Source organism: Lissotriton vulgaris, chromosome 7, assembly GCF_964263255.1.
Source record: "Lissotriton vulgaris chromosome 7, aLisVul1.2, whole genome shotgun sequence".
Classification (NCBI taxonomy): domain Eukaryota; kingdom Metazoa; phylum Chordata; class Amphibia; order Caudata; family Salamandridae; genus Lissotriton; species Lissotriton vulgaris.
The window spans coordinates 142609697-142631546 of NC_141695.1; positions in this window are offsets into that span (position 1 = coordinate 142609697).

Genomic DNA, 21850 nt, shown 5'->3' on the forward strand with positions numbered 1-21850 from the left:
ATTTTAAACTCCCGCACTTTCTTAAAGTCGGGCTATAATGTGATGCTAATACAGTTCGCTCGCTATTATCTTAGATTTAGAAAGGATTTGAAAAGCTGTGATGCCAGATGGTATAGCATAGACTATTTAAAAAAACGGAGGGCATATATGCGCGTTTATATAAAGAGTACGTGCTGCGGAGTGGAAGTGTCTCCGGTGGCGCGCTTGTTCAGGACGATACTACACACGTGGATACAAAAAGTGCACGCTACGATGTGTACAAAAGCGCAACGCAGTAAAGTTTCTTTTAAACTGCTTTGATACAGGGCTCTCTCTGGGATAATCTTACCAATTTTGTTCGAGTTTCGATCGTCTGCAGGGGGTCCTCCGGAATGCGTGCCGCTACGGAAACGCCATCAGACAAATGTTGGTTTAAAAAGGGTTTTTAGTGATGCCGGTGGCGCTACGCTGCAGGTGTTGGTAATTGCCCTAAGCAGTTCGACAAACAGCAAGATAGGACTAATGTTTCTCTTACCATCTAAGTTGTGGTGAGAGATAAAGGTAGGACTGATGTGGAAACCAGCTCCTATTGGAGTACTATACTTAAGATGGCCGCCGAGTAGTATGTACACCTTCCAAAACATATTATAAAGTATAATCTGAAGATAGAGGAGGCACGATTATACCCAGTGGTTGACTCTGAGGATGTTTATTATTTTACATTTTAACAATATCCAGTAATATCTCATAAAGAAGTAAAGGACATGGGTTTTAATTTGTAACTGATATTTCCTAAAATAGAGATTGTCTGAGAGGAGATGGCATTAACATGTCACAATCCACGATATGTCTTCGTTGTGGCCATACCGTACAGTGTCTAGATTGTAAATCCAGTAGGTTTCGCGCTGCTTTCTAAGGTTGGTTATATCTTTGCCCGGGGTGGCATGAATTTGCTCTAAGATCTGCCATCGCATATCTCTTTCGGTGTGGCCATACTGTAAATAATGTGGTACCATAGGGGCATTCACTTTTCTTGTCCTCACAGCTGACTTATGTTCTAAGAATCTAATTCGAAATTCTCTGGAAGTTTCTCCTATGTAACCAATATTACACAGGCACAGAATCAGGTAGACTATGTTGAATGTTTTACAGTTGGTCATTTCTTTTAGTTGACCCTATTTTTTTTACATGCGTCCATGTATTTCCTAAGATGATTAGATCACATGCGTGGCAATTGCCACATTTGTGATTGCCTTTGGGGAGTGGTTTTCCATCCATGGCGAGTTGGAGGGCGCTCTCTTTGTTTTTCCACCTGCTGTGAACTAATTTGTCTCTCAGGTTTTGATTGCGCCTGAAAGCTATTATAGGTCTACTTAGTTCCTCCGCATGTTCATTGATGTTTAGAATTTTTCCAATTTTTGTTTATCACTTTTCTGATCTTGTTGTTTAGAGTTGAGTGATTTAGAACACAGACTAGTTTTTGGAAATTGGTTCTTTCAGTGGGGTGTAGTAGAGCATTTCTGTTGTATTATTTGGCTCTTTTCACGGGGCTCTTTTGGGGTAGCCCCATAGCAGCAGGTGGTCTGTTAATTTAGCAGCATCTGTCATAAAGTCCTTCATGTTGGTACAGTTTCTTTTTATTCTTAGGAACTCCCCGAAGGGGATGGAGTCTTTTTGACATGCTGGGTGGTAACTGCCATGTTCGAGGATAGTGTTTTTGACTGTAGGTTTTCTATATAAGCTAACGGTAAGTTCTCCCTCAGTATGTTGGATCCAAATATCTAAGAATTCTACTTTGTCAAACGAGAAATTGCATGTAAACTTTAAATTCTGATCTGCCAAATTTAACCATTCTATGAATTCTTTTAGCATGTCTTCTGACCATGTCCATATGAAGAAAACATCATCTATTAGTCTATGCCATCTCGTGATACGTTCGAAGAAGGGGGCAAGTTCATTGAAAATGTTCTTTAGCTCAAATTCCCTCATGTCGATGTTTGCAATGCTGGGGGCACAAGATGCCCCCATGCTTACTCCTTTGATCTGTTGGAATAGATCTTCTTTAAACTCAAAGTAGTTGTTTTAGAGAACTATTTTTAAACATTCTAGTATGAAGACATCAGGTCTTTGCCCCGGTGTCCTCGCCAGGAGCGCTGCCACCGCTTCCATGGCTTGGTCCTGGGGTATGTTTGTATATAACGATTCTATGTCACACATTACAAGAAACTGTGTGACATTGTTGAAAGGTGTGTGTTCTAGAACTCCAATCATATGTCCTGTGTCTTTGATGTAGGATTCATAGGTGGTAGTTAACGGGCATAAGAAGGTGTCAAGATATTTGGACAGAGGTTCCGTACTAGAGTTGATGGATGCCACTATCGGTCTTAGTGGGGGGTCAGTAGTGTTTTAGTGTGTCTTGGGGACACCATAGAGAGCTGGAACTACTGGGTTATGTTCTATAAGGTAGTCCATCTCTTTCTGACAGATGTATCCTTCTCTAAAGGCTTTAGTTACTGTTTCCTCTATTTCTTCTTTTAGGGCAATGAGAGATCTACTGTTGATCTTCTTGTACTGCTCTTCGATATTTAACATTTGTTGGATTTTGTTGGAATAATGGGCTGTATCCATGACTACTATTCCTCCTGCTTTGTCACAGGGTTTGATTGTTATGTCTGTGTTTTCTTGTAGCAGTTTAAGTGCTTGCCTTTCTTTTATTTCCAAGTTTGTATGGGTTTTCGGTATATATTTGAGAATTCTGTCTAGTTCTCTTAAGACACTTTTCTCAAAGATGCCTACTTCAGGGCCCACCATGTCCAGTGTGGGTGTGAAAGTGGATGGTGGTTTACACCCTGAAAGATTTTCTTCTTCCTCTTTATTTTCAATGTTATCGAAGTACTTCTTCATCCTGATTTTTCTAAAAAAGGAGAAAATATCTTGGTTTATTTTGAATTTATTGGCTCCAGAGCTAGGGACAAATGAAAGCCCTTTGCTAAGGACCTTAATTTCTTCAGATGACAAAGTGTGTGTGGACAAATTGAAAATGGGTATGGACGTATTAGTTTCCAATCTCACTGTTTCCAGTATGGTTGTCTTCTGGTTTGTACATAGGGCTGAGGATGTGGAGGGTTCGGTTGTGGATATTGATTCAGATTCGTTCCCGGGAATCGGGGTCTCCCCGGCCTCTGCCTCTCAACAAAAAAGGCTGCCTAGGGCCTCTATTGAATCTTCCTGAAAATTGGCCTATCTGATTGCTGTTTTGATAGCCATAGTCAAATTCATCCTCACCTATGTGTCCATCCTGATCAGAATCAGAGGAATTCGTTTCTGAGAAATTTTGGATCCAAAATCTTTTGTTGTATCTCTGGTTGTATTGGGTCTGATCATATGATCTGGCCCCTCCTGTAGTATCATCATTCTGTTGTGTTTGGTAAAAATCTGATCTCAGGTAAGGATAGATTTTTTCTTGTGTGAACCATCGAACGTCTTTTTTTAATTTGTCCATTTTCTTTTTTATGAGTTAGGTGTCAAATTCATCAATTTCCTCATTTATCTCTTGGAGTGTTTTCTTTGCTTCTTCTACTGCCGGACTAGCTTTCAATTTTTCTTCCAGCTCCAAGATTTCTTTGTGAAGTGCGGTTCCCATTTGACGCACTGTGTCTAATATTAAGAGCATCCAGTCCATTGAGCAACGTTTTGCAATGAGTGACCATCGCTCAAGGAACTTTCGCACTTCTATGAATAAAGCTGGATTGTTTCTTACTCTAATCCCTATAGGGATTGCTCCTGCTTTGAGATATTCTCCCATAAAAAATGCATGGGATTCCATACGCTTGGCCTTTTTTTTTAGATTTAATAATTTTAGCCATTCGCTGTTTGTATTTGGCGTAGAGTTTGTGTTAGCCCTATTGCTGCCTGTGATCTGATCCATCATATTTATGTAGTCTTCATCCGAAAAACCAAATGTTTTCAGATTATCCATAATGGTCACCTAAGTGATAAGTCAGTGAGGAGGGACAGTTAATAAACCACAGAAGTGAGAGAGGGGGAACATTTTTTTTTTTACTGCGAGAGAATTTGGCAAAGACTGATAGGTGTCCTACAGAGCTCACCCAGAGGATTTGCAGAGAGTCTAAGAAAGATGTATAACTATAGCATCCCAGAAACAGCAAAATACTCTACAGTGAAAACTGTTGAGACAATCAAAGGAAGAGTTCTCCCGGTATAGTTTTAGGTCCAGAGAAGGGAGAGAAAAACCAAAGCTAAGGAAGTACCTCTGATAAGACCTATTTACTTTTTCAATGATGTTCTTCACAAATAATTTAAGAAAGGATGCTATATGTAAGAAAAAGTCATATGATTTATTCAAAACATTATTTTTATTATTTTTCTCTTTTTGCCTTAAGGTTTATATATTTATACATAAATACAAATTACTTTGTTGACATAAAAAAGATTTTGACTAACAAGTGATGTTTTTTAAATGCTAGTTTCATGCCTACAGAGGTAGGACATGTGATGAAAGAGGAAACAACGCACAGAAAGAAAAAAAAATGCAGAGAGAAACAACAGACGTCCAAAAAGACGATGAAAAGTGCAAAAAGAAGAGATGTGCAGAAAGAACCAACAGAGGAGCAGAAAGTCCTCCTGTGCCCACAACTTTTTCAGTCGGGTGCTTGTGGTGGTAACTGAATCTGACTAACCAGGCCTAGAGCCAGTTCTATGCTAAAAGACACTTAGAATACAGTGAAAACACCTACATACACTAGGGAACACTATGCGTTGGGGTACCCCTGTGATTTGCATGACCTCCTTTGTAAGACCCTAGTACATAATTTGGCAGGGGGGTTAAAACTACCTCTTAAAATGCGCCACAGGTTGCATTTGCACACTGGTGAAGGGAGGTGGGCCTGAGGTGACATGTGTGCAAGTTGGGGGATAAAGTACACTTGAATCCTGAGGGTCCCCTTGGGTCCAACTAGCTGATCAGGTATGTCCAGTAAGCGCCACAGAGCTGCGTTGCAGAGAGGTGTCCTGGACCAACTCTCTGCAACACAGCACAGTGGTGCATACTGCAAGCACCTGGTGGGCTAGTAGGCCCCCAAGGGGCCCTCAGGATTGAAGGGGAATTATTTCCCCAACTTAAAACACGCCAAAGGGCGTGTTTGCACACGTTACCTCAGGCCCGTCCCCTCCCTTCATCACTGTGTAAAGATCTGTGGCCGTTTTAAGTTGGGAGATTAAGTTCCCCTAAATCCTAAGGGTTCCTAGGGTCCAACTAGCCCACTAGGTACCTCCAGTAAGCCCCACAGAGCTGCGTTGCAGAGAGGTGTAAAAAGGAGCCTGGCCTCTGAACACCTCTCTGCAACGCACCTCCCTGGCACATACTGGAGGTACCTGCTGGGGTAGTTGGCCCCCAGGGACCCTCAGTATTCAAGGGGAATTAATTCCCCAACTTACAACTCACCAGGGGGCGCGTTAGCACAGTGGTGAAGGAAGGGGTGGGGCCTGAGGTGACATGTGTTCAAACACGCCATGTGGCACGTTTCAAGTTGGGCAATTAGTTCCTCTTCAAAAACAAGCCTCAGGGGTGGTGTTCCTCAGGGCTGGGGGGCAGTCAGCCCCCGCAAATATTTTAGAAAAGCCCTGGGGTTTACGGTCCCTGGGGCTTGGGGCGGCGTTTAAAAAATAAACCCCGGGGGTGGCGGTCCCCAGGGTTGGGGGTGGGCCATGTGCCCCCCAAAATCTTTTTAGTAAGCCCCGGGGGGTGGCGGTCCCTGGGGCTGCTGGCATCCCCCTGGGCCCCCACACATATATTTTTGAGATGCCCCCGGGACTTGGCCCAACTGGGGCGATTTTTTTTTTAAAGAATGCTTTTTTTGGCCCTTAGGGTCCTTGTGGGACCCACTGAGCAGGCCTAGGGGGTCTGGGTGTTTCTACCCTGCCCCCTTTTCGTGTTTTGCATGTTTGTTTTTCTCTTTTCATGTGCCTTGGTTCTACCGAGGCACAAGATGGCCAACACTACCTGGTTTAAAGTGTTGTCAGCCAATTAGCATGCAGCTTGTGATCGGCAGGGTGCGCAGATCCTGTGTGCCTCTATATATCGATATTTTTTTAATTTTGATTTTCTCAGCAACTACTGAACGGATTTCTACCAGATTTGGTGTAATTCCATTCAGCAGGTGGGGCTGTAGCCGTTTCTAAAGTTTCCTATTGAAAATAACATGGAGAAAACACGTTTTAGGACCCCCTTTTTTCATGGCCCCCGCTTGGCGAGTCACCCCGAAACTATGAAGATAGGAGTGGACCGGAGCGCTTCACTAGTTTTGAAAATTTCGCGAAGATTCGTCAATCGGTGCCAAAGTTATTGGGAATAGAATGTTGCGATTCTCCTATTGTAACTAGGTCCTAACTATAACTACCTACTGGCGACATACATACCCATGTATACATATATATATATATATATATAGGAGTTTGAAGCAGTCCATACCCTAAGGCCCACTTTGCACCATGACTCCTTGGGTACTGGCTGAATTATTACAGTTCTGCAAGGAGAGTGTCTGTCAAAATGTATAGCAGCTTCACTTTTAGAAAAGTGTATACATAAACACATATTGCTGAATGGCTCACTACAATACTAAAATAGCAGTACTAAAATGTTTGGAGGAAGTGTAAAGATACAGACTGGGCAATTGAAAATGTAAAAGCCAAGTCTACAGGTGCATAGAAAAGGGCATTTATTATTTAATAACCTTCCCAAAGCCCCAAGCGCCAGCACACCTTTCCGAGGGTACGATTACGATTTACAAATGCATTTTAAGAACCATAAAAATAACAAATATTAAACCTTTTTTTTATCTTATGATAACGATATTTTTTTATACGTCTTCTATTTAGATGCTCTTAATCATGATAATGAAAAGAACACATTTTACCAAGTAACACTTTTTAAACTCCCCAACGTATGTAGATAATAATACCTTATACATGTAACTATCAAAATTGAAACCTTTACAGCTTCACAGTTTCTAACTTTTCCGAACATGTGCAGACAAAAAACAGTTAATACGTGAGCACGTGTAAACTGCAAAACGTACCATCTACATAGGCGGAGCCACATTTTCCTTCCATAGACTACTAAACAACCAAAAACTATATAAACCACACCCACTGTGCAATTAGTTTTGTTTGTTTTGTTTTTGCGAGTTATTTCTGAATCGCCAATCCCTGTTGCAGGTTCCGTTCTCTAGCATCGGATTCTCTTTTTGCGTCAACAAACATATTCTGGAGTTGTAAGTTGTTTCAATATGGCATAGGCATAGTATTTAGTTATAAATTGAGACTATTTGTCAATATTTAAACATTTATATGTAGAAAAAAATGTTATTGCATGTTTATCGCTTTTTCCCTGTAACGTCAGCAGCTTGTTCTTAGAAACAGATATATTATAACAAATGTTACTCCTTTTCTGGCTCCTTTTACCTTATATATAGTGACTTTTTATATTATAATATTGATACTGTACTTCGCTCTAGAGATGTTGCTAACCCGTCGACGCGAACCCTAAACATTTACAATCAACGTCACAATGTTATACTTGTTATTGTGTTTTCCCCTAGAGATCACATACTGTTTATATGTATTTTATAACATTAACAGTCTTAGTGATCTTAGCGGAATTCACGATCCGTCATCACAAACAGTAACGATAAGTAAGTAACGTTACCGGCTTGCGGCTTTCAGTCTATTTTCCCCTTGTGATCTTATGCTGTGAGAATATATACATATTATTATTCTCACCGTCATGATCTCAGAGGAGTTTATGACACGTCGCCACAGGATCACATTTTTTCATCTCCCGGAGAAAAGAAGTTCAGTAAATAATTACCGCTCGAAAGTATTTCATTATTGATGTTCTGTTCAATACATAACTTTATTTTCCTTTTCTTTTTACTGTAACAATGGTATCAATCGTTATATTATAATAGATTATCCTATTGCTACAGAAGAGGAATGCGAGAGTTTTCAGCGCCATCTGTAATATAATATTTTTATATATTTTAAAATATATCTATCATGCATACTTTGTTACTTTAAATATTTAACAAATCCTATCTTTCTGAATGTTATTTTGTTATTTCTATTCTTATTTGAGATTCCTATTTACCTTCTCCCTAAAGAATATATAGGACCAGTACTATATATTATAAGAGTAACATTCTATATATTCTTTGGTGAGTATGTGATTTATTAGCGGAACAGTCTGTAACCTGTAAACACTACGAAAGCACGTACTGAATTGTACAGAATACAAATTTGAAAAATAATAATGCATGCATTTCTATGTAATATGAAATAATTTATATTTTACTGTTTTACTTGTTCTGAGATAATGTAGTGCGCCGAGTGTTTGTTGTAGCACTTCTATTCTACTTTATCTAAAAGTAACTGATGCCCTCTTACAACAACAAGAATGTGGGGCAACACTTTTACAAACTGTAGCACAAAAAAGAAGTAAATAGCCACGCTTAACTAATATTTTATGAAATTCCATTTTTAATTGTCACCCCTTTCATATATACTGCGACAGTTTCTGAAGAAAGTTTATTTGTATTTGCTTAATAAAAATTATTTCAAACCTAGACTGAATTTTTTGCTGCGCAACCAAACCTCCCCATCAGGAAAGTAAACACCACATTATAAGTAAATAGTACTACTAATAAGTATGTCACCTACAAACTTGATAAAAGAACACAGCGCAAGACACTGTCATTTTTCCGCGGTGATTTATACACCACACAGCAATTATATAAATGGCCCTTGAAACATATAAAAAAAATTGTTTACCTCATAATTCCTCTCCACCACCTTATGGGCACTGTACACAGTTAAGTGTTCCTAACCTGCCCTCTACTACTTTCTTTCCCCATACTCCTTTGGAAAATGCAACAAAATATCACTGACAACAGTGAACCGTTCCCACCCAATAAGGAGCAAACTTGTGTTCGGAACACTTTAGCCAATAAAATGTCCATGTTGTTCCAAAGACGAGCAAGGAATGACTGCTAAGCCTTCTACTTTTAATACTTTACAGCCAATGAACATTAAAAATCGTAAAATCCCGCTTGGAGCACGTTACCCTAATACTCCCCGAACAGCAAAGAATCCCTAACAAAATATTTCCACTGACTTCTTCTACGACTAACGGTTCCTATGAAATAAAAATATATAAATCTCCAGCACAGTAACTATTTCAATTAGCAACATATTGTGATAAACTTCTAACCTCTGTACTCATGCAACTGATCCATGAACTGTTACTATGGTAACAGGCAGAAAGGTAGTGGCTGTACAAAAAAACGTTTTATTTACCCTGGATCCTCTACAAGACAGAAACGAAACCAAAATACCACATTTACAACCCCTTCGCACAGTTTTTTTAATAAATAGAGGCCCAGGGTGGGGGGGCTCGAGTGTAGGAGGAGGCGGTCCCTGGAACTCCGGGGGGCCATGTGCCCCCCCGCATACATATAGTTCAAGATCCGGGGGTAGCAATCTGAGCGCAGGGGAGACCCACTAGGCCCCTCATTATTTGTGTTTGTATTTGATTTGTAGAGCGCCTTATCACCCAAGGCTCTCTAAGCGCTTAGCGGCGAGTGGACACAAAGTTGTAGAGGGAAGACAGGCTAGATGGTACTCCATGCCTCTTGGAAGAGCACTGTTTTTAGCTTTTTCCTGAAGGGCAGGAGCTTTGTTTCTTTGCGCAGGTTCTCAGGCAGTTGATTCCATGCTTTGGGAATTGTGTGGGAGAACGTACGTCCTCCTAGGTAAGACAGTTTAAACCTTGGGCAGATCAATAGTGCAGCCTCTGCTGAATGTAAGTTCCTGCTAGGGACATACGGGACAAGGCGTTTTTTAATATATTTAGGGGCTTGCCCATATAAGGCTTTCTGCGTAATGCATAAGCCTTTGAACTTGGCCCGTTGATTCACTGGCAACCAATGAAGTTCACGAAGAAGGGGGGTAGCAGGGGTCCTTCTTGGTTTATTAAAGATGAGTCTGGCTGCGTCATTCATGACAATCTGGAGTCTGTTCATTAATTTTTTCGGAATGCCGAAATACATGACGTTGCCATAGTCCAGCCGTGCCAGGATTAATGCTGACACTGCTCTCCTGAGAGTGTCCGCCTTCAAGATGGGAGACAGTTTGCAAAGTTGTCTCAATAGGCCTACACAAGTGCCCACCACCGCTGAAACCTGGGCTGACATAGTGAGGTTGGTGTTGATAACTATGCCAAGGCTTTTTACTGTTACTGCCGGTACCGGGGGTTTCCTAATTCTGTGGGCCATAAGAGGTCACTCCAAGGGCTAGATGATGTTGTAATTGCAAGCACCTCCATCTTATCAGGGTTAATCTTTAAAAAGTTTGCCGCCATCCAGTTGACGGTAAATTTTAGGATATTTTTCAATTTTTGATCTGCAGTTGGGGAGTTACCTATTTGAATGATGATCTGAGTGTCATCAGCGTAATTGTATATACTGCAGTCCATCTGATTCAAAGATGAGATGAGGGGCTGCAGATATGCATTGAACATCAAAGGAGACAGGGCTGAGCCCTGTGGGACTCCACATGTAATCCTTGCTGCCTCTGATACCAGGTCATCGAGTTGTACTCTCTGGACCCGTTCACTGAGGAACGAGGTCAGCCAGGCGTGGGCCGTGCCCTGGATATCAAACTCGCCCAACCGCGACAGAAGAAGGTCATGATTGACCGTATCAAATGCAGCGGAGAGGTCGAGTAGTACCAGGGCACAAGGATCTTTTTTATCTGCTTTAAGTCGCAGATCGTCTAGCACGGAGAGCATGACCAATTCCGTGCTATTGTGGGCCCTGAAACCGGCCTGGTTGGGTTCCAGCAAGGAGTTGCTCTCAAAGTGGTGAGAGAGGCTGGACAACACATGCTGTTCCAGTATTTTTGCTAAAAAAGGAAGTTGAGAGATGGGTCTGTAATTTTTCAGGATCTTGGTGTCAGCCCCGGCCTTTTTTAAGAGAGGAATTAATCGCGCTTCCTTAAGGTTAGAGGGGACGTGTCCGGAGGTGAGGGAACTATTTAGGAGCGATAATATGTCGTCCTCCAGTCCTGGCCACGCTTGTTTAAATATCCGCGGAGGGCATGGGTACGCCGATTAGCCAGATTTAACTTGATTCATCACTCTTTCCAGGGTTTCCTTGGTAAGTAAGGGTAGTGAAGTGAAGTTAAGGGCTGGATGACTGTGGGGGAGGAAATTTGAGTGATTACAGGACAGTCCAGTCTAGGAGTGTTCTCAATTTCTGTCAGGAGGGCCGATATCTTGGTGGCAAAGAATGACTGGAATTTATGGCAGTCTTCTTGCGAGAAGGAGGGAGGTTGTTCCTTCTTTTTTCTCAGTTCTATAATGAAAAACAAATTGGCCCAGGGATTTGACCCCCCCCCCGAGGCTATTTAACAATAAAGCGGGCTTCGCGTTTTGCTTCTTTTTCACCTAAAACGCGTACCCTGCATTTAAAAAATATATATATATATATCCTGAGTAATGTCATATACGGCGCCCCGTACACGTACTCCGTGAAAGATTCTAATTTTTCAAAAACATATATTTTTGTATTTAATGTACATATTAGGAGAAGACATTATCTGGGATAATCATGAAAATACTTTTTTAAAACTTTAAAAAAGCGTATATTACTTTTAAAATCAATTACGGAAATATCGGCCGTACGTCGTAAGAGTAAAGATAGTTTAAAGACTTATACATTTTATAAAACATATAGCACTGCACACTAAAGAAGAAACGTCAATAAAATATTGACCCCTCTCCCAACATTTAAAAGCCCCTGGGGGAGGTGGTAAATTAATCGAGACTGAATACATTAGTGCAGCCTACTGTGCTTACGCTACCAGGAAAACACAACAGCAATACAACGCCCAGATTTCCATTATAGTGCTTTCTTAGTTGCAGGTCTAGTTGTCAGATCGACACACACTCTCTCATGGCTGGTATACACCCACACCACACCTATCCAGCACATCCGTCACTACACACGTGACCCTATGTATAAAAAAGACGGGGGCACGTGTTCTGCGCCATTTTAGAGTTCTTCCCAAACTACCAAACAAGGGGCCCACTACTACATGCGTGGCCTCTTTGATCACTGAGTTAGTGGTGCCCAAAGCACTGAGCGGGTGAAGAACCTGCGATGATAATGATGGGAGCACGAGTATGTCTTTAGCCATATACATTTACCACCCATGATAAAGGCATAAGCATAATAATGGCTTTCTGGTGAAGGACACTCGTTGTAATGGCTGTGGCTTACGTGCTTCAAATTAGTTTTTAGGTATACGTGTGACAAAGTCTGATAACATCAGAGACCAAGGACAAACACAGGAAATCTCATCGATCACAGACAAGATAGGCGGAGGGTAAAATGAAAGTAACAGGTATAAAAAAAATGGAGGAAAACTGCTAAAATCGTGCAACCCCCTCCCAACATTAAAAAGCCCCGGGGGGTGCAGGTCCCCAGAGCTGAAAGGTGATTTTACATATTACTGACCCAGGAAGGTGACGGTCCCCGGGGCGTGTACGGGGGAGGAGGGGGAGCTGAAAACATACTTTTTTTTTAAAAACCCCGAGGGAGTGGAGGTCCCTGGGCCTGCGGGGGGCAGGGGCATTACAAGCCCCCCTTCATGGATAAAAATTGCCCCTGAGATTTGGCCCCCCGGGAGGCTAATTAAGAATAAAACGGATTTCTATTTTTTTTTACCTATACGCCTACCCCTCAATTTCTTATTTTTTTTTTTTAATTAGGGGCCTAAAGATCCATGTGAGACCCCCTGAGCAGGCCTAGAAGGTCAGGATCTTTCTACACTGCCCCCTTTCCTTTTTGTTTTCAACTTAGTTGTACTGTTTTCTTGTGACTCCGTTCTACATAAATACTTATATATGTATTACCTACTGGCGGTCGCCAGTAGGTAGTTATAATTAGGATTGGCTTCCATAGGAAATCCGCAACATTCTATTGGGAATAACCGGTGGAGGAATTTGTGTGTAATTTTCCAAAAGTTTGGCCAGCTCCGCTCTGCTCCTTCCCTGGAAGTTTCGGGGGGGATTCGTGAAGTGGGGGCTGAGAAAAAGGGGGGTCCCAAAACGTGTTTTCCCCATGTTAATTTCCATAGGACGGTCTGACAAGTCTACAGCCCGAACCGCTGAATGGAATTACGCCAAACTTGGCAAAATTGTAGGGACTGGTACGCAGATGTGCCTTTGCTTTTTTGGTGGAAATTGCTCCAGTGGTTTTTTTAAAAATTAACTTCAAAAACACATATATATCTATAGGCGCGCTCCGGGCGCTCACCGGTATGCGTACCGGGGAGCGCACCCGGCGCACCACGGGAGTGCGCGAGCGGAAAGCTGATTGGCTGTCTGGTGTCTGTCAAGATTCTAAACAGTCTGGAGAGTCAGTCATCTTGTGCCTCAGTAGAATCGAGACACAAGGGGTGAAAAAGAAAGGGGGAAATAATTAAAAGGGGGCAGAGTAGACACCCCCTGACCCCCTATGTTTTCTGATGGGGGCCTAGAAGGACCCTGAAGGGCAAAAAAAAAATTTTTGTTGACATTTTCTCGGGGAAAGCGCTGGGTGCGTTCCCAGGTACGCTCTCCGGTACGCGCACCCTGAGCGCACCACGGGGAAAAACAGTGTAAAAAAATTGAGTAAAAAAAGAATGTAGAGTGTTTAGAGGTAAGTTAGCCCTGAAAAGAGCTGTTGTATTATGTTGGTGTTTTTTTCTGACGTATCTGTAAACGCAAAAGTGACGCATTGCTGGAGTGTGTCACGAAAGTGACGCAACTCCAGCAATGCATCCTTTCACATGGGGCCAGCCCCATGTGAAAGTGCCTGCGTCAGTCTTACGCCTGCTGTGAGGCAGGCGCAAGATTTTGACGTAACGGTGTCCTAAAAGTGACGCAGTGAAATCTCATAGATTTCACTGCGTCACTTCTAGGACCCTTCCTTGCGTCAATACGCCCCCTTTGCATACATTACACCTGGAGCAGGTATAATGTGGCGCAGGGATTTACAAAGTGACGCATCTACCTAGATGCGTCACTTTGTAAATATGACTCAACAAGGTGCATTTTTTACAGCACTAGTGCGTCACAAAAAGTGACGCACCAGTGGCGTAAAAGTGACGCATGGCCTCATAAATGAGGCCTTCAGTCTTTTACTCATATGTCATATTTAATGTATGACGCATTATGTCGCAAAGAGTTACAGATACGTCAGTATTTCTGACGTATCTGCAAGCGCAAAACTGATGCATTGCTGGAGTGTGTCACGAAAGTGACCCAACTCCAGCAATGCATCCTTTCACAGGGGGCCAGCCCCATGTGAAAAGGCCTGCGTCAGTCTTACCCCTGCCGTGAGGCAGGCGCAAGATTTTGACGCAACAGTGTCCTAAAAGTGACGCAGTGAAATCTCATAGATTTCACTGCGTCACTTTTACGACCCTTCCTTGCAATAATACGCCCCCTTTGCATTCATTACACCTGGCGCAGGTATAATGTGGTGCAGGGGTTTACAAAGTGAGGCATCTACCTAGATGCGTCATTTTGTAAATATGACTCAACAAGGTGCATTTTTTACTGCACTGGTGCGCACCGGTGGCGTAAAAGTGATGCATGGCCTCATAAATGAGGTCTTCAGTTTTCTACTCTTACTTTTTCTTTCACTTTCTCTGTCTCTTCACTGCCTTACTCACCTTGTCTCACACTCACTTGTCTTTATCCAGTTTGTATGTCCACTCTTTCCTAAACATCACTGCACTTTTCTTACCCTTCCACACCCCTGTTCCTTTACTACCTTTTCTTCACTTATTCTCATTTCCCATGTTCACTCTCCTTCTCCTCACTCTCCTTCCCCACACACACCTTCTTTCAGCCCCCCTACTTCACTTACCTTCCCCTCTCGTCCCTTTCTTTCCTTTCTCACTCATTTTCCTCTCCTCTCTCACTCTACTCCACTTCAGTTACTCTTTTTCATTTTTTTAAGAATACAGCTCTTCGATGAGAATTGGAGGTAGTTCTGAAAATAACTTTTTTTTCTTCTTTTTTCCTTTTTTTTGAACAAAAACAAAAACAGGGAATGGGAAACAGCTCAACAGGAGCAAAAAAAATAATCAAAATTAGGGCTGGGGATGGCAGCGGTGGTTCTCTATTGCTCGAACCATGAGCATAACACTTTGTTCCCCATAACAAAGTACCTGATCACATTGTCGGCATTTAATTGTGGCTTCATTAAAAGCAGGCTGAATATTTGGGATCAGCTGTTCTGGTCGCCCCCTCACTGATGATACAGTTGCTCCTCCAGTTGATGTAGAAGCACCGTCTCCTGGAGCCTCTTGTGCCAGAGCCCTGCCACTCTCTCGGGCAAAGTTCTGAGGGTGCATCCTCTCGACGTGCCGGATCATGGTTGAATTTCCAAAGGAATATTTTTTGTTAGGGTCACCCCGTGACAGGACAGTGTGACAAATTCGACACTCCACCTTTGGAGCATTTACTTTTTTTGGTCTGCAGGTATGGAAAAAAAATTCCAGATAAAATGCTCCTTAACTCTAGGCTGAGGAACCTCTTCATCTATAAATCCATCTGAGTCATCACTGTTTCTGCATGCACTGGCAGCCATGATAATCCAACAAAGCTTAAGCAGCAAAAAGACAGGTCTTGCAGTCACAAAAGTGAAAGAAGAAGTGAAGGAAATGGGTGGAGATTTCATTCTTTGTAAAACAAACTGTCAGCAACCAATGAAAAGTGTTATTTTAAGATCACATGACTTGACGCGCTTACGCTGCGTGCACCAAAGTGCTTCCGGTGGCGCTTATGCGGCACGAACGTAGGCGCTTCCGGGGGCGCTTACGTGGCGAGACCGCAGGCGCTTCCGGGGGCGTTTACGCGGCGCGCCTGAGTGACGTTTTGCTAGCTTTACGGAAATGCAAAATCATTTTCATTTCGTAAATCACAAATACTGCTTTTTTAAGTATGGTACTGAATGTCTTGCATTATTATTTAGTTTTCATACGTATTTTTTTTATGAACGCAGAATTAGCGCTCTCGGAAGAGCTTACCGGTGCGTGCACCCGAAGCGCTACAAGACAAAATGATATGGGTAAGCTCACCGGTGCGCGCACCCTGAGCGCCCCAGGAAAATATGATAAAAAAAAAATATACATTGAACAAATATTTTTTTATTTTTAAAATAATAGTTATAAAGAACAGCTAAAAAAAAAAACGTAGGTTACAAAGTCGATATACAAAGGAATTAGCTTTTAAAAAACTATGAAATTCACTGAAAAAACCATAGATTTCACAAACGTTATAGGTAGGAATTAGCTTTTAAAAAACCTTTCAAATTCACTGAAAAAACCATAGGTTTCACACCAGTTATAGTTAGCAGAACATTTTACTCATACAAAACCATTGAAATTCCCACGTTATAGTTAGTTGGACTCACTATAACTCGCGCGCCCGCAATCCACTGCTGATGATGTCACATATTACATCATTCATGACATGGTCATTGACATCACTGATGACATCACTGATGACATCATCCAGTGTCTGTGTGTTCTTGTAAAGTTAAAATGTGTTTAACATATTGAAGAATGAGTGTATGTATGAGTGTCTGGATAATGGATTTAGTAGGTGCGTGACTGACTGTATGAGTGGGAGATTAAATGTGTCTTACTGAATGCATGGGTTAGTGACTAAACTGTCTGAATGTGTGCATCATTATGTCTGTTGTTGTGTAAGCTGCTGCATGTGTTGATCAGTAGCTATATGAGTGGCTATATGGGTTATTGATTGGTTGCACAAGTATTTGTATGTGAGGCTGAGTGTGTGTGTGGGTGCCTGGGAGGTGTGTGACTCTGTGCATAGATGTGTGAACAGTTGATTCACTTGGTATAAGGGTTCAAGAGTGCATGTGGAAAGAGCTGTATGGGTGGTTGACTGTGTGCATGGGTGTGTTGGTGAGTGAATGGATTTCTCAGTGCGACATGTCCAAGTAAGTACATATATAAAAAACAGTGCATGTGAGAGTTGGCATATATAAATGACTATACATGAAAGCCTGTGATTGCGTAAGTGACTGTATGGATTAATGTGTAGTTCTATTAGTGATTGTAAAAGAGAGTAAGTATGTGTTAATCTATGTTTGAATAAGTAAGGTTTTGTGTGTATAACTGTATAGATGAGAAAATGGGAGTGTGATTGATTCTTTGCATGACTGACTAGGTGTTTGAATAACTCCATAGATGAGTGACAGTGCGTGAGTGTCTGTATAGGTGTATGAGTCCGTATAATAGTGTTGTATTGATGACTGACTGTATGTATGAGTGATTGTATGTGTGAATGAGTGGATATGTATGTAGACTTAGGAATCAGTGAGTGCGTATGTAGTAACTGGTATTGGTGTGTCAATGGTTTTTGGAATGGTAGTCTGTATTTAACACTGGATGTATCAAAGGTTAGATTAGTGTGTGAGGAGTTAGCTGTAGCTATTAAAACAGAGATCGATGAATTAGAAACAAAATTAAAAGCATCTGGGAGTATCGATGATGCTTTGAAGAAAATAGAAGAGGCCAACAAAGAACTTGAATGCTTTAGTGCAAATTTAAACAAGCGTAAAAATGATAAATTGACAAAAGATAAACGCTTCTATACTCTAGAAGGGACCTACCCATATCTTAGGCAAGACTTCTACAAACAAAATCATTACGTTGATGATATTAGAACCACACCACAAAGAGTCAACAACTTTACAGACTCTTCTGACTCTGAGAATGAGGGTCCGAACACCTACTATGAACCCGAAGGCAATTTTAATCAATATAATGGCCCCCGCCCTAAACAGCCTTTTTTATCCAACAGGGTCCACGGCGGGCCGCCCCAGAGTCCATTTTCAGAATCAAACCAGGGGCAACTTTCAGCAAGCACATCATCAACATCAGCACCAACACCAACATCATCAACCACAGGAGCCCCAGTTTATTCGAGAAACACAAAATCGCCAACACTGGGGACAGGGGATGTAATCCACATTTTCAGTCTCTCATCGAATGATCTAGACCCATATACCGAATCGTTATTGTCCAAAGGCCTATCTTATGTTCCACATTCCCATGCGAATGTCTTTGAACTATTGAAAGACATCATTTCATTCTTTCGAAGAATCAGATTAAAAAAGTTATTTTCTTAACACGCAGATTTGAATGAGACATATCAGGAAACTAGACATTTGTCTCTTCCTTCCACGTTCAATCCTTCCCTAGACCAATTAGGTCCTGAAGTTGCTGCCTTTGAATTAGTTGTACTTCAACAACTAGAAAGAGCCCTTCACTACGGGCCCGATTCACAGAATGAACTTAAGACTCAATCCTAAACTTACTACTATTTTGGTATTCACAGAATGCACTTACTACTTTTGGCATTCACAGAATGAACGTACTACTTTTGGTATTCACAGAAGTTAGGATTTTGTCTTAAGTTTGTCTTAAGACAAACTTAAGACAGACTTAAGACAAAATCCTAACTTCTGTGAATACCAAAAGTAGTAAGTTCATTCTGTGAATGCCAAAAGTAGTAAGTGCATTCTGTAAATACCAAAAAAGTAGTAAGTTTAGGATTAAGTCTTAAGTTCATTCTGTGAATCGGGCCCTACATACCCAAACCTATCTATAATCTAAGTAGAGAAGAATCAGAATCTCTGAAAAGTTTGAAAAATAACGATAAACTGGTAATCAAAAGCTGCGATAAGGGCGGTGGCATTGTTCTGATAGACTCTGACAACTATGAACAGAAGATGAAAACTATGCTTTCTGACACGACTACTTACTCTATGATCAGAACCAACCCCTCCATCTCAATATCTAACAAAATTCAGCATCTCACCAATAGGGCACTTACAGTAGGAGACATCAATCAAAAGGAATTTGACTATTTAAATTTTCATCATCATAAGACAGCATGCATTTATGGTATGCCTAAAATTCACAAGAATCTACTAGATCCCCCCTATAGACCCATTGTGTCAACCTGCTCAGGTTGAGATGAATATGACCACTATTGACATCTCCCCATCATGCACTCTGGACGCCTTTCCCCCGCTGTCTTTGCAGGATCTGGAGATCTTGCTTAATAAGACCAAATCTGGTTTCCCGCTGGATACCTGCCCACTGAAAATCATCAAGCAGTGTAGGGAGACCTTCCTACCCCCTCTGCTAGAAATAATGAATCTAGCCATGAGAGACGGTATCTTCCCCTCGGAGTGGAAGAGCGCAGTAGTGAAACCCCTGCTAAAGAAGGCCTCCCTTGATCCGGAAGTCCTAAAAAACTTCCGTCCAATATCGCTGCTCCCAGCTCCAGCGAAGATGCTAGAGTCACATCTAAACAAGCATCTCGCTGCCTTTGTGGAAAGCTCGGGTTGCTTGGACTCCTCCCAGCACGGATTCAGGAGGGAACATAGCACCGAGTCGGCCCTCACCATCGTGCTTGATAAGATCCGCACGACAGTGGATGGGGGCCAGACCACCCTCCTGGTCCTACTAGATCTAACTGCGGCCTTCGATACCATCTCCCCCTCAGTACTTACATCTCTCCTGAGGGATGTGGGGGTGAAGGACGCAGCTCTAGATCTATTGACTTCCTTCCTTGATGGGCGGGAACAAAGAGTCAAGCTGGGGGAGTTCCTATCTCCATCCCGACCAGTGCTGTGTGGGGTCCCACAAGGGTCGGCCCTTAGTCCGACCCTATTCAACATCTACGTGACCCCACTAGCCAGACTAATAAGAACTTTCGGGATGGAGGTAGTTTCTTACGCAGATGACACCCAAATACTCGTCTCTCTTCCCCATTCAGATGTACAAACTGCCTCCAAGTTTAGATCTTGTATGGAGGCGGTTGGTCATTGGATGATCCAGAATTCACTCAAACTGAATGGGGAGAAGACTGAGGTGATGGTGTTTGGAGGGAAAGAGAACATCTGGTCAGCCAGTTGGTGGCCTGACTCGCTAGGAGAGTGCCCTTCCCCCACAACATCTGCTAAGAATCTTGGGGTGATGATAGACCCTGCCCTGGACATGGGCAGGCAGGTGAGTAGAACCATCTCCACCTGCTGGGGCTTAATTCACACCCTGCGAAGGATCAGGAAATACCTCTCTTTACAGTCCAGAAAGCAATTAGCTGTTGCACTCATTGGCTCACGTCTGGACTACTGTAATGCGCTGTATGCGGGGCTAAATAGGAGCCTCCTGCAGCGCTTACAGGTAGTTCAGAATCCCACATCCAGATTTGTTCTGGATGTTCCCAGACGCTCCTCGGCCACGTTGGCCAGGAAAACGCTGCACTGGCTACCGGTAGAACACCGAGTACGGTTCAAAGTCCTATGCATGACCTATAGAGCCATTGCAAAAAACAGCGTTATGGGAGTTGGTTCCATCATCTCCCATTACATTCCCAGAAGGAACTTGCGTTCCTCCGGGAAATCGCTCTTGACAGTTCCCCGCATACGAAGAGCCAAATGGGGTGGCAGGGCCTTCTCTACCCTAGCTCCCAAATGGTGGAATGATCTTCCTCTGGATCTTAGGTCTCTACCTTCCCTACAGAAATTCCGAAGTGCCCTTAAAACTCACCTCTTTCTGCAAGCCTATGTGTAAGGATGTATGTTTCAACTTTCTGATGGTATTGTTAGGCGCCTTGATACCTGCGGGTTATTGTTTTGCGCGTTATAAATTTTTATCAAATCGGCACTAACACGGAACCACTTTCCTTTCTGCGCCCACATATACCTAAAATTGTGTCATATATTAAAGACACAGGCGACATGATAACAAAAACAGAAAATTTGCCTTTTGATCCTAGTAAAGACCTATTGGTGACAATGGATATTGAAGCGCTGTATAGCAACATCCCTCAGCAAGAAGCATTGCTAGCCACAAGTTGGTTTATTGATAATTGTGACATTACTTGGCCTAAAGACTTCCTATTGGATCTGTTGCAAGTTGTTCTCACAGAGAACATTTTTGAATTTGGGAACACCCTTTAACGTCAGACGAAGGGTGTAAGTATGGGAGCATCAATGGCGCCATCTATAGCAAACATCTATATGGCAGCCTTCGAAACCAAGTTCATCCACAATGAAATAGCCCCCTTTTACGAATGTTTTTCCCATTGGTCCAGATATATTGACAATATTTTTTTCATATGGACCAATGGGAAAGAATCGCTTTGTGAATTCCTGCAATGGATCAATCTGACAGATGTGAATCTTAAGTTCACAGCTCAATATGATGAAAACCAAGTTGAGTTGTTAGATTTGATCAATAACACCAAAATAACAAACTTATAGTTGATCTTTTTGTTAAACCCACTGCTAGGAATACCCTTCTTCATTTTAACAGTTTTCATCCCCGGTGCCAACGAGAAAGCATACCTTTTTCTCAATTCCTTCAAGTCAGCACGAACTGTTCCAATTTGGCGGATTATGATTTTCAAGCTAACATCATGCGCCAAAAATTTCTGAACAGAGGGTATCCCCACAGGTTGGTTAGAGACTCGTTCAAACGAGCGAGGTTTTATGACCGTGACTCCTTGTTAAGAACTAAACCCCCTAAGGAAAATAACCAACTTGTGTGTATTACCAAACATTCTACTCTTGACAACACAGTTAAATATATTGTGAATACCAACTGGCATATCTTGAATTCTAATCCTACAAACCTTAAGTTAGATAAACCCCTGTTTGCACACAGAAGAAATAAAAATTTGAAAGATCTAATTGTG